Genomic DNA, 9,012 nt, shown 5'->3' on the forward strand with positions numbered 1-9,012 from the left:
CGGATAATGCCTACGGATACGCGATGCACCCACGTTAGCATGCATATACAATATGCACATGCAGATAGACAGAAAAGAGGGGAAATTAGATTTAATTAGCCCCAAATTGGAATTTTTTTCTGGGGGAGTCAGTGAAGGGCGGGTCTATCATGAACTCTTTCAGTGCTTTGCGAAGTCATGCAAAGGCTTTTGACTTTAGGGGATGGGTGATTCTCTTGTTTTTTATGACTGCGTGGGAGGATTCTTTGCTGATCTCCCCTTTGTCCTCTGGGACACCTGCCTGCAGGTATTTGTGCAGACTCTACTGCACTCCCCTGTGGCACTTTGACTAGGTGAGGCATCACCCTCGATTTCTGTGCCCCCCTTGAGGTCTTTGTTTCTGTAGGTTCCTGTAAATGCTGTTAGCAACTCTGGTGGAGTGCTTCTAGAGTCTGCATTTACATATGAGGATGTGGGCTCCAACTTTTCAAATATTGTGGGGTTGGCAGACCAGACAGTGGTTTTCATCTGGGATTCCTCCCAGACTTCCTTTAACCTGCCCCCTTGGTCCCTTTTTTTCCCCTTCCTCTTCTAACCTGTTGCCAGCCTTGTGCCTGTCTGTCCCCTTTTATTCTCAGTGGAGGTTCTTTACAGTTCACTGGTCCTCCTAACACCCGTACAGGACTTAGGGGTGCAGGTTTCACTGTAGGTTGGATTTCCTCTCAACCTGGCACATGTGGCAACTCCTGCAATACTCTTCCACATCTTTGTGGAATTTTGGCCAGTCAAACTGCTGTCTTATGCGGCCTTTTGTATACCAGCATGTAGTCTTGTGGGCCCTTAATATTTCTCTCCGGTACCTCTGCTGCATCACTAACTGGTGAACTGCTGTCCACTCCTTGCTCCCAGGTCTGGGAAGAGCACTCCATTTCCTCATCACTACCTCATTCTTTAAATTGTAGCAACCTGGAACTCCCTTTGCTTCACTTTCAGGCTGGGCAGCCTTTGCTAATTCTCCCAATGTTGGATCAGCTCGCTGAGCCTCAGCTAGGGAAAATTTATTTAATTCCTTGGGTCTTCTATCTTTCTGAAGAAAGTCTTGGACAGACAGATCTCATGGTTATCTGCCCGCAGTGCCAATGCAGTCTTCTCTGGGGGAGCTGGTTTGATAATGGCCTCATTCATCACATATTCAGGGAAACTGCAGGGGACCGTCTCTTGCCACTGTCTTGTTTCTCTGACCTCCTGTGATCTTTCATTACGGTGTGTGGGGGGGGGGGGGGGTGGTATGGTGCGGTGCTACCACCTTCACCCCCACCAGCTCATTACCATTAAGCAGGTCAAGCCTGGCCACACTAGATCACACTCCAGGTGCACCCGGTGTACAGGTATACACTGCCCTCCAATACCATTCACCACCATTCTGGTGTTCACTGCACTCTTGGGGTGGGGGGGGGGGTGGTGATGGTGGTGAAGGTCAGGCCTTTGCCAAGTAAAACGGATTGAGTGGCCCCTATGTCCCTGAGAATTACTATGGGCTTGCTTGCCCCACTCAAGGGATGTGGGATTATTTTCCCTTCAAACACAAATCCCTGATAGCCTTCAGGGATCCTATTAACTTTTCCTGCATTTGCAGTAGTAAACTTCCAGGGTTGCACTCTTACTGCAGTTAAAGCTACAGCTTGCTCTGTTGTGCTGTCTTCCAGGATTTCTTCTTCACTGAGCGGGTGTGCCCTGATTAATCCTACAGGTTTTCTCTTTAGTTTCCAGCAGTCAGCTTTTAGATGACCTGCCCTTGTTACAATGGAAGCACACAGGTCTCTGGGTCTCACTCCTGCTCAGCACCTTTTTTGGCTGGAGGAGGGTCCCCTGTGTTTCCTGCTTTCCTTTGTCTGCCAGGACTGCTTGGGTTCCTATCACCTTCCCACCCTTTGTCCTTTTTGGATTTGTGGGGGTGACTAGGAAAGGTTCTCCCCTGGGAAACCATTTATAAATGAAAGCAAATTCATCAGCCAGCATAGCTGCTTGCCGGGCTCTCTGATCCTGCTGCTCCTCTACATGGGTCTTTATGGAGAGTGGGAGAGAGTGTTTAAATTCCTCTAACAGGATTACTTCTCTGAGAATCTCATAGCCAGCTGCTTCTTTCAAAATCCAGATAACTTTGATTAGCTTGCTTCTTGAGGGTTCTAAATTTTTGGCGATAGGCTTCAGGTACTAAATCATATGCCCAATGATAGCATTTTTTTGTCAGTTAATAATTTGAAGAACTCTCATCTGGCAACAGAATAAACCGCATGGGCTTTTCAGGTTAGCTTGCTTTGTAATAAGAGGTCAGGTCTCAGCTCGTCATTTTAGCTGCCTTGCCAACTTCTCAAAGGGCACAAAATATTTCCACATCTTCTTCACAAATTTTGGGATTAGTTGATAGTTTTAACAGTTCTGTACCCAGCCTTGAATTGCAGTCCTCCACACTGGCCTTGCTTTCACTGGGCTTACTCTGTCGCCCCCGAGTTAATTGAAGATGCCTCCGCGCGCTCTCCACATTCCTTCCAGAATGTTCTTCCTCTCTCCCTCTCTTGCCTTTCGTTTTCTTCACGTTCCTTCTGGAAGGCTCTCTCCCTCTCATGTCTTTCTTTCTTTCTCTCTTCTCTAATTCAAGTTTCCTCTGTTCTAGTTGTAGCTTTGCTTGTAATACCCTGTCTGGGTCTACTTCTAACCCTGTTTCTGCTTCAGATTCAAGGGAAAAATGGTTGGCTACTAGTCTTCAGAGTTCAGACTTTCGAGCATTGGCACGGACAGTGATCCAACACTGCTTTTAACTTATCCCAAGGTACTTCACCTGGCTTGGGGAGCTACTAGCTTCAGTCGCAGAAATGTTAGTATTCAATCGCACACAACCACAAGAAAACTTGTATTGAAATCTTTTCTCTTTTTTGATCGGGAACAATTTGGCTTTCCACTTCCAATTTCTCTCATTTGTCTGTGGGTAATATCCTGGACGAGCTCCCAAATTTCAGTTAACATCTGTAGATATGCGATGCGCCCAAGCTAGCATGCATACATGCATGATGCACACATGAAGATAGAGACAGAAAAGAGCAGAAGAAATACAGTGGAAGAGTTTGAGGCAATATCTGAAGATGGCTTGGTTACTGTTCGAGCTTGCTGTAAAGGCATTGATTGTAGGTAGGTCTTGCTTTTTGTTGTGGCCCAGTATTCTTCTTGAACCTTGCTCAGTGTAGGAGACTTTTCTCTCTTTGAGGTTCACGTCCCTTCAGTGGGTCCAGAGGCTGGTGAGAAAGAGATGGGAGCAGACAGGAGAGGTCTCAGTCCAGGAGCAAATAGTCTTTTTGAGTTCAAACTTTCTGTGGCTAGTTCAAAATAAAAACCCTGGACCAGCCAGTTAGTCATGTGACCAGCTGGTTTAACTACTCCTGGCTTTTGTGGATTGTGTCACCTTAGCAGTCTCTGGAATGCTCTTCCTTACACCTTCAATGTCTGGTGATCAAAATCCATTGTTGGTTTAGTGGACCAGGGAATAGCCCTTTGTCTCCACAAGCACTGTCCATTAGTATACAAATGTCCTTCCAGCCAAATGTCTGGTGATTTTTTAACAAGTCCTTTCTTCACTCCTGCAACAGTTTAACATCAATGTTCATATGACAAAATTAATATGCCTCATTCTTGGCAGGTGGGGGCTTGCATGACAATAGGATATTCTGAAATGATAGGACAGAAGAGGAGGGACATGCTGGAAGGTGAGTTGTGGGGTCATCAGCTGCAAGGACTCGGGGAAGATCAGATGAAGCACTGCTAAATCAGTGTGGCCCTTGCTGCCATGCCAGCCTGTAGTTCACTCAGGTCTAGGACAGCATAACTGGGGGTCCTCCACTGCCTGGATGCCAGCCACCTCTGGAGCTAACCTTTCTTCCTCCTCTTCCTCCTCCCAGTACTCCTCCAAGATGGTGTGGCATTCCAGTTCCTCCTCCTCATCCGTCGCCAGGCCTCTTTGCAATGTCATGTTGTGCAGAGCACAGCAGATGACCATGATGTGGGATTTTCTGGCTGGCTTGTATTGGAAAGCACCACCCGATCAGTCAAAGCGACGGAAGCGCATCTTCAAGGGTCCTTGTTAGGAGGTGGCTCTGGCTGTAGCGCCTCTCCCCATCCATGTCTAGGTTTTCAACAGGCATCAGGAACCACCTCCTTAGCGAATAACCCTTCTCCCACAGCAGTCACTCACGGAGTTTCAATGTGGACCTGAAGAGGTTCGGTACCTGGGATGCCCACAAGATGAAGGACTCATGAAGCTGCCCAGGAACCGGGAGCAGATCTGCAAGATTTGCTTTCTGTGATCATAGACCAGCTGGACATTAAATGAGTGGTAGTCCTTTCTGTTCAGGAATCTGACCAGCTGGTCTGTTGGTGCCTTGATGGCTACAAGGGTGCAATTGATGACCGCCTAGACCTGAGGGAATTCACTGATGGCAGCAAAGCTAAAGCCCTCTGCCTGCACAGGCCCATCTGTGTCAAAGTGGATATGGTCACCCGCCCTCCTGAATAAGGCATCCGTGACCTGTCTGATATCTTGATGAGCTGCTGATTGGAAATGTCACCTAGGTCCTCAGCAGATCCCTGGAACGAGCAGGTTGCATAGAAATACAGGGCGACGGTGACCTTGACAGCTGCAGGTAAGGGACATTGTGGATCAGAGCACACAGGTCTGAGACCATGTGCCTGGATAGGCGTAGCTTCCTATCGCACTGGCACTGAGTCATTTGCAGGTAGCTGCCTCGGGCGGTAGAACCGATGTCTTGCCTTCTTACCCCTGCAGTCCCCTGCTCCTCTGGCATCCTGCTGTTGAGCAGGTTGCATCTCCAATGTCAGAATAGCCTGTTCCCATCTGAACTCCCACAGCTGGGCTTTTTGCATTCACCAGGCCTTCCCCTGCCAACCCAGGTGCCTGTGATGCCAGCGGCCTCACATCCCTCTCCATATTTGTGCCACTCACCACTAAGAAAAGTAAGTCTTACAGCTGCAGCAATAGCCACTCTGTGGCACTTTTGGAGCAGATGAGCTTCACTTTGTGCCTCTGCATTATTTAAATCAGCCATTCCCAAAGCCCTCATGGCCCACCCGCTGTGTTCCAGACATGGTGTTCGCCCCATGGCCTTCCTTTGAAAATCAAAAACTGCTGACAAACCTGGTTAATGAGCTTCACAGTAAGCTCAAGAGGCGATTAATTGGAGGCATGCGGGGCTACCACTCCCTCCTTCCGTGTGTCCCTTTAAAAATGGCTTCAGGTTCCAGAGACAGTGGAACCCATTGCCAACCACTGAGAATGTGATTTTCACACCTTTTGCCGCCCCCAGCAGGCTTTAAAAGTCTGGCCCATAGAGTCATGACGACACAGAAGGAGGCCATTTGGCCCATCGAGGTCATGCCAGTTCTCTGTAGAGCAATCCAGTTAGCCCCATTACCCTGCTCTACTCCCGTAGCCCTGCAAGTTTATTTCCTTCAAGTGCCTATCCAATTTCCTTTTGAAATCATGAATGTCTTTGCTCCCACCACCCTCATAGGCAGCAAGTTCCAGGTCATTGTCACTCACTACGTAAAAAAGTTCTTCCTCACATCCCCCTGCATCTCTTGTCAAAACCTTAAATCTGTGTCCCTTAGTCCTTGTACCATCAGTTAATGGAGACAACTTTTCTTTGTCTGATTTAAACCTTTCACAATCTTATAGACTGCTATCAGATCTCCCCTTAACCTTCTTTGCTCCCAGGAGAACAACCCCAGCTTCTCCAATCTAACCTTGTAGTGAAATTCCCTCATCCCCGGAACCATTCTGGTAAATCTCCTCTGCACCCTTTCAAGGACCCCGTTACGACCAGGTGAGAAGGGATCCAGAGGTTCCCTCTCAGCCTTTGCCTGGTTTAATCATAACAGGGTTTAATTTTTGGAAACATTGTATTTTTAGCTCCCCTTTCAGTGAATCCTTGTTCACTGCTCCAATTGTAAGGCAAAGAAATCAGACAGGCTTCCTTAGATTTAAACAAGAAAGGTAGAAGTTTATTAATCTTAAACTCTAATCCAGTTAACGACTACAAATATACGACGCGACCATGCTAGCATGCATGTATGATAAACACACATGCAGATAGAGACAGAAAAAGTAGAAAAGAATAAAGGGGAAAAGTTTGAGGCAAGATCTGTAAATTATTTACTGTCCTTTGAGTTCAATGTGGAGTCTTTGGTTGCCAGTAGGTCCTGATATTCATTGGGGCCCAGTTCACGCTTCAACTTGTTTCGATGTCGGAGTCTTTTCTCTCTTGAGGTGTACGTGTCTTCCGTGGGTCCGGTGGCTTGGGAGAAGGCAAGGGAGAGACAGCCAGGAGAGCGGGTTTCTTGTTCCAGCTTCAGTTGCAAAACTGCCTTCTGTTCCTTTCTGTGTGGCACAATTCAAAAAACCCCCGGTTGCCCAGCAGGTTAGTCATGTGACTAGCTCCTTATTTGGAACAGTCTTTCCTGCGTTGTTTGTGGATTGTATTACCTTAGCAGTCCCTGGAATGTGCTTCCTTATACCTTCAATGTCTGGTGATCAAAATCCATTTGGGTTAATTGGAGCATGGAATAGTCCTTTGTCTCCACAAGCAGCGTCTTAGTATGCAAATATCCTTCCAGCCCAGTGTCTGATGATCTTCAAACAAGCCATTTCTTCACTCCAGCAACAGGTTAAAATCAATGTTCATATGACAAAATTAATATGTCTCATTCTTTGCAGGTGGGGGTCTGCATGGCACCTCCAAACCCAGTGGAATGAAATACGAATTTTAAAAAGAGCATTTCATTAAAAGGGACTAGAGAGAAGATAAGGCAAGGAAAACACATTCATCTCTCTCATTCTTTCAGAACCCGAACAGTTGTTACAACCTGTCTTTTCTTGGTAGCAGTGCTACTTTAAACGGCCCTTTTTGGCATCCCAATCAGATGTGGTTTTTGGGGAAGTTTTTGCAGTTTGCACATTTCCATGACTGCCCAAGATGTCTTTGTTCTTGTTGAAGTCTTGCGGAGGGGGTCGGCGGCGGAGGGTGTTCGGTTTAATTAACCCGAGGTCGGAGTTTTGCTCAGGGGCGGTGGCAGTGGGCGGTTCCACTCTGAACTCTCTTTCAGTGCTTTGATGAGTCATACAAGGCCTTTTCACCTCAGGGGATGGCTGGCTCCCTTTTTCCTGACTGTGGGGGAGGATTCTTTGCTAATCTTCTCTTTGTCCTCTGGAACACTCCTGCTTGCAAGTATTTGTCCAGATTCTGCTGCACTCCCCTGTGGCACTTCGACTAGGTGAGGCATCACCCTCATGGTTTCTCTGCCCTTTTGAGGATTTTCTTTGTCTCTGCAGGTTCCTGTAAATGCTGTTAGCAACTCTGGTGGGGTGCTTCTACTGTCTGCATTTTCATAGGAGGATATGGGGGTCTAACATTTCAAGTATCTCAGGGTCGGTTGACCTGACAGTAGGGGTTTTCATCCAGGATTCTTCCCGGACTTCCTTTAACCTGCTCTCTTGGTCCCATTTTCCCCGTTCCTTTCGAACCTGTTGGCTGCCCTTTTGTTCTCGGCAGGGGTCCCTTACAGTTCACCAGCCCTCTGCTGGAGGGTCCTCCAAACACCGATAGAGGACTTAGGGGTGCAGATTTCACTGTAGATTAGGGTTTCCCCTCAACCTGGCACATGTGGCAACTCCTACAGTACTCCACCACATCTTTGTGGAGTTTTGGCCAGTCAAACTGCTGTCTTATGTGGGCTTTGGTCTTTCGTATACTGAGATGTACAGCCACTGCAATCCCAATGGCCATTCTTACTGTTTCTCTCTGGTACCTCTGTGGTACCACTAAGTGGTGATCTACTGTCCATTCCTTGCTCTCAGATCTGTGAGGAGAACTCCATTTCCTCATCAATACCTCATTCTTTAAATAGTAGCAATCAGGGACTCCCTCTGCTTCAATTTCAGACTATGCAGCCTGTGCTTACTCTCGCAATACTGGATCAGCTCGCTGAGCCACAGCTAGGGAAAATCCATTTAACTCAATCCCTGGGTCTTCTAACTTTCCAAAGAAAGTCTCGGACTGACAGACCTCATGGCCATCTGCCTGCAGTGCCAATTCAGTCTCCTCTGGAGGAGCTGGTTTGATCATGGCCTGATTCATTACACATTCAGGGAAACTGCAGGGGACCGTCTCCTGCCACTTCCCTGTCTTTCTGACCTCCTGTGGTCTCTCTTTCACTACTGGGGAAGCTGCCACCTTCATCCCGCCAGATCATTACCTAGGAGAAGGTCAAGCCCGTCCACAGGCAAATTAGGAACAATCCCTACGGTCACCAGTCCCGAAACTAGGTCACACTCCAAGTGCACCTGGTGTAAAGGTACAGGCACACACTGCCCTCCAATACCATTCACCACCATTCTGGTGTTCACTGTATTCTCTGGGGGAAAGATCAGGCCTTTTCCCAGTAAAAGGGATCTTGTGGCCCCTGTGTCCCTGAGAATTACTATGGGCTTGCTTGCCCCACTTGAGGGATATGGGGTTACTCTCCATTCAGACACAAAACCCTGATAGTCTTCAGGAATCCTATTAAATTTCCCTGCACTTGCAGTAGTAAGCTTCCTGGGTCTCACTCTTACTGCAGTTAAAGCCACAGCTTGTTCTGCTGTGCTGTCCATCAGGTTCACTTCTTCACTGAGCGAGTGAGCCCTGATTAACCCTACAGGTTTTCCCTTTAATTTCCAGCAGTCAGCTCTTAAATGCCCTGCTTTATTACAATGGAAGCACACAGGTCTCTGGGTCTCACTCCTGCTTACAGCACCTTCCTTTTTGGCTGGAGGAGGGCCCCCTGTGTCTCCTGCTTTTCCTTCCCTCTTAGGACTGCTTGTCCTTTTTGGATTTGTGGGGGCGATTAGGAAAGGTTTTCCCCTGGAAACCGACTTATAAATGAGAGCAAACTCATCAGCCAGAACTGCTGCCTGCTGGGCTCTATGAG

The sequence above is a fragment of the Heterodontus francisci genome, chromosome 3, assembly GCF_036365525.1.
Source record: "Heterodontus francisci isolate sHetFra1 chromosome 3, sHetFra1.hap1, whole genome shotgun sequence".
Lineage (NCBI taxonomy): Eukaryota > Metazoa > Chordata > Chondrichthyes > Heterodontiformes > Heterodontidae > Heterodontus > Heterodontus francisci.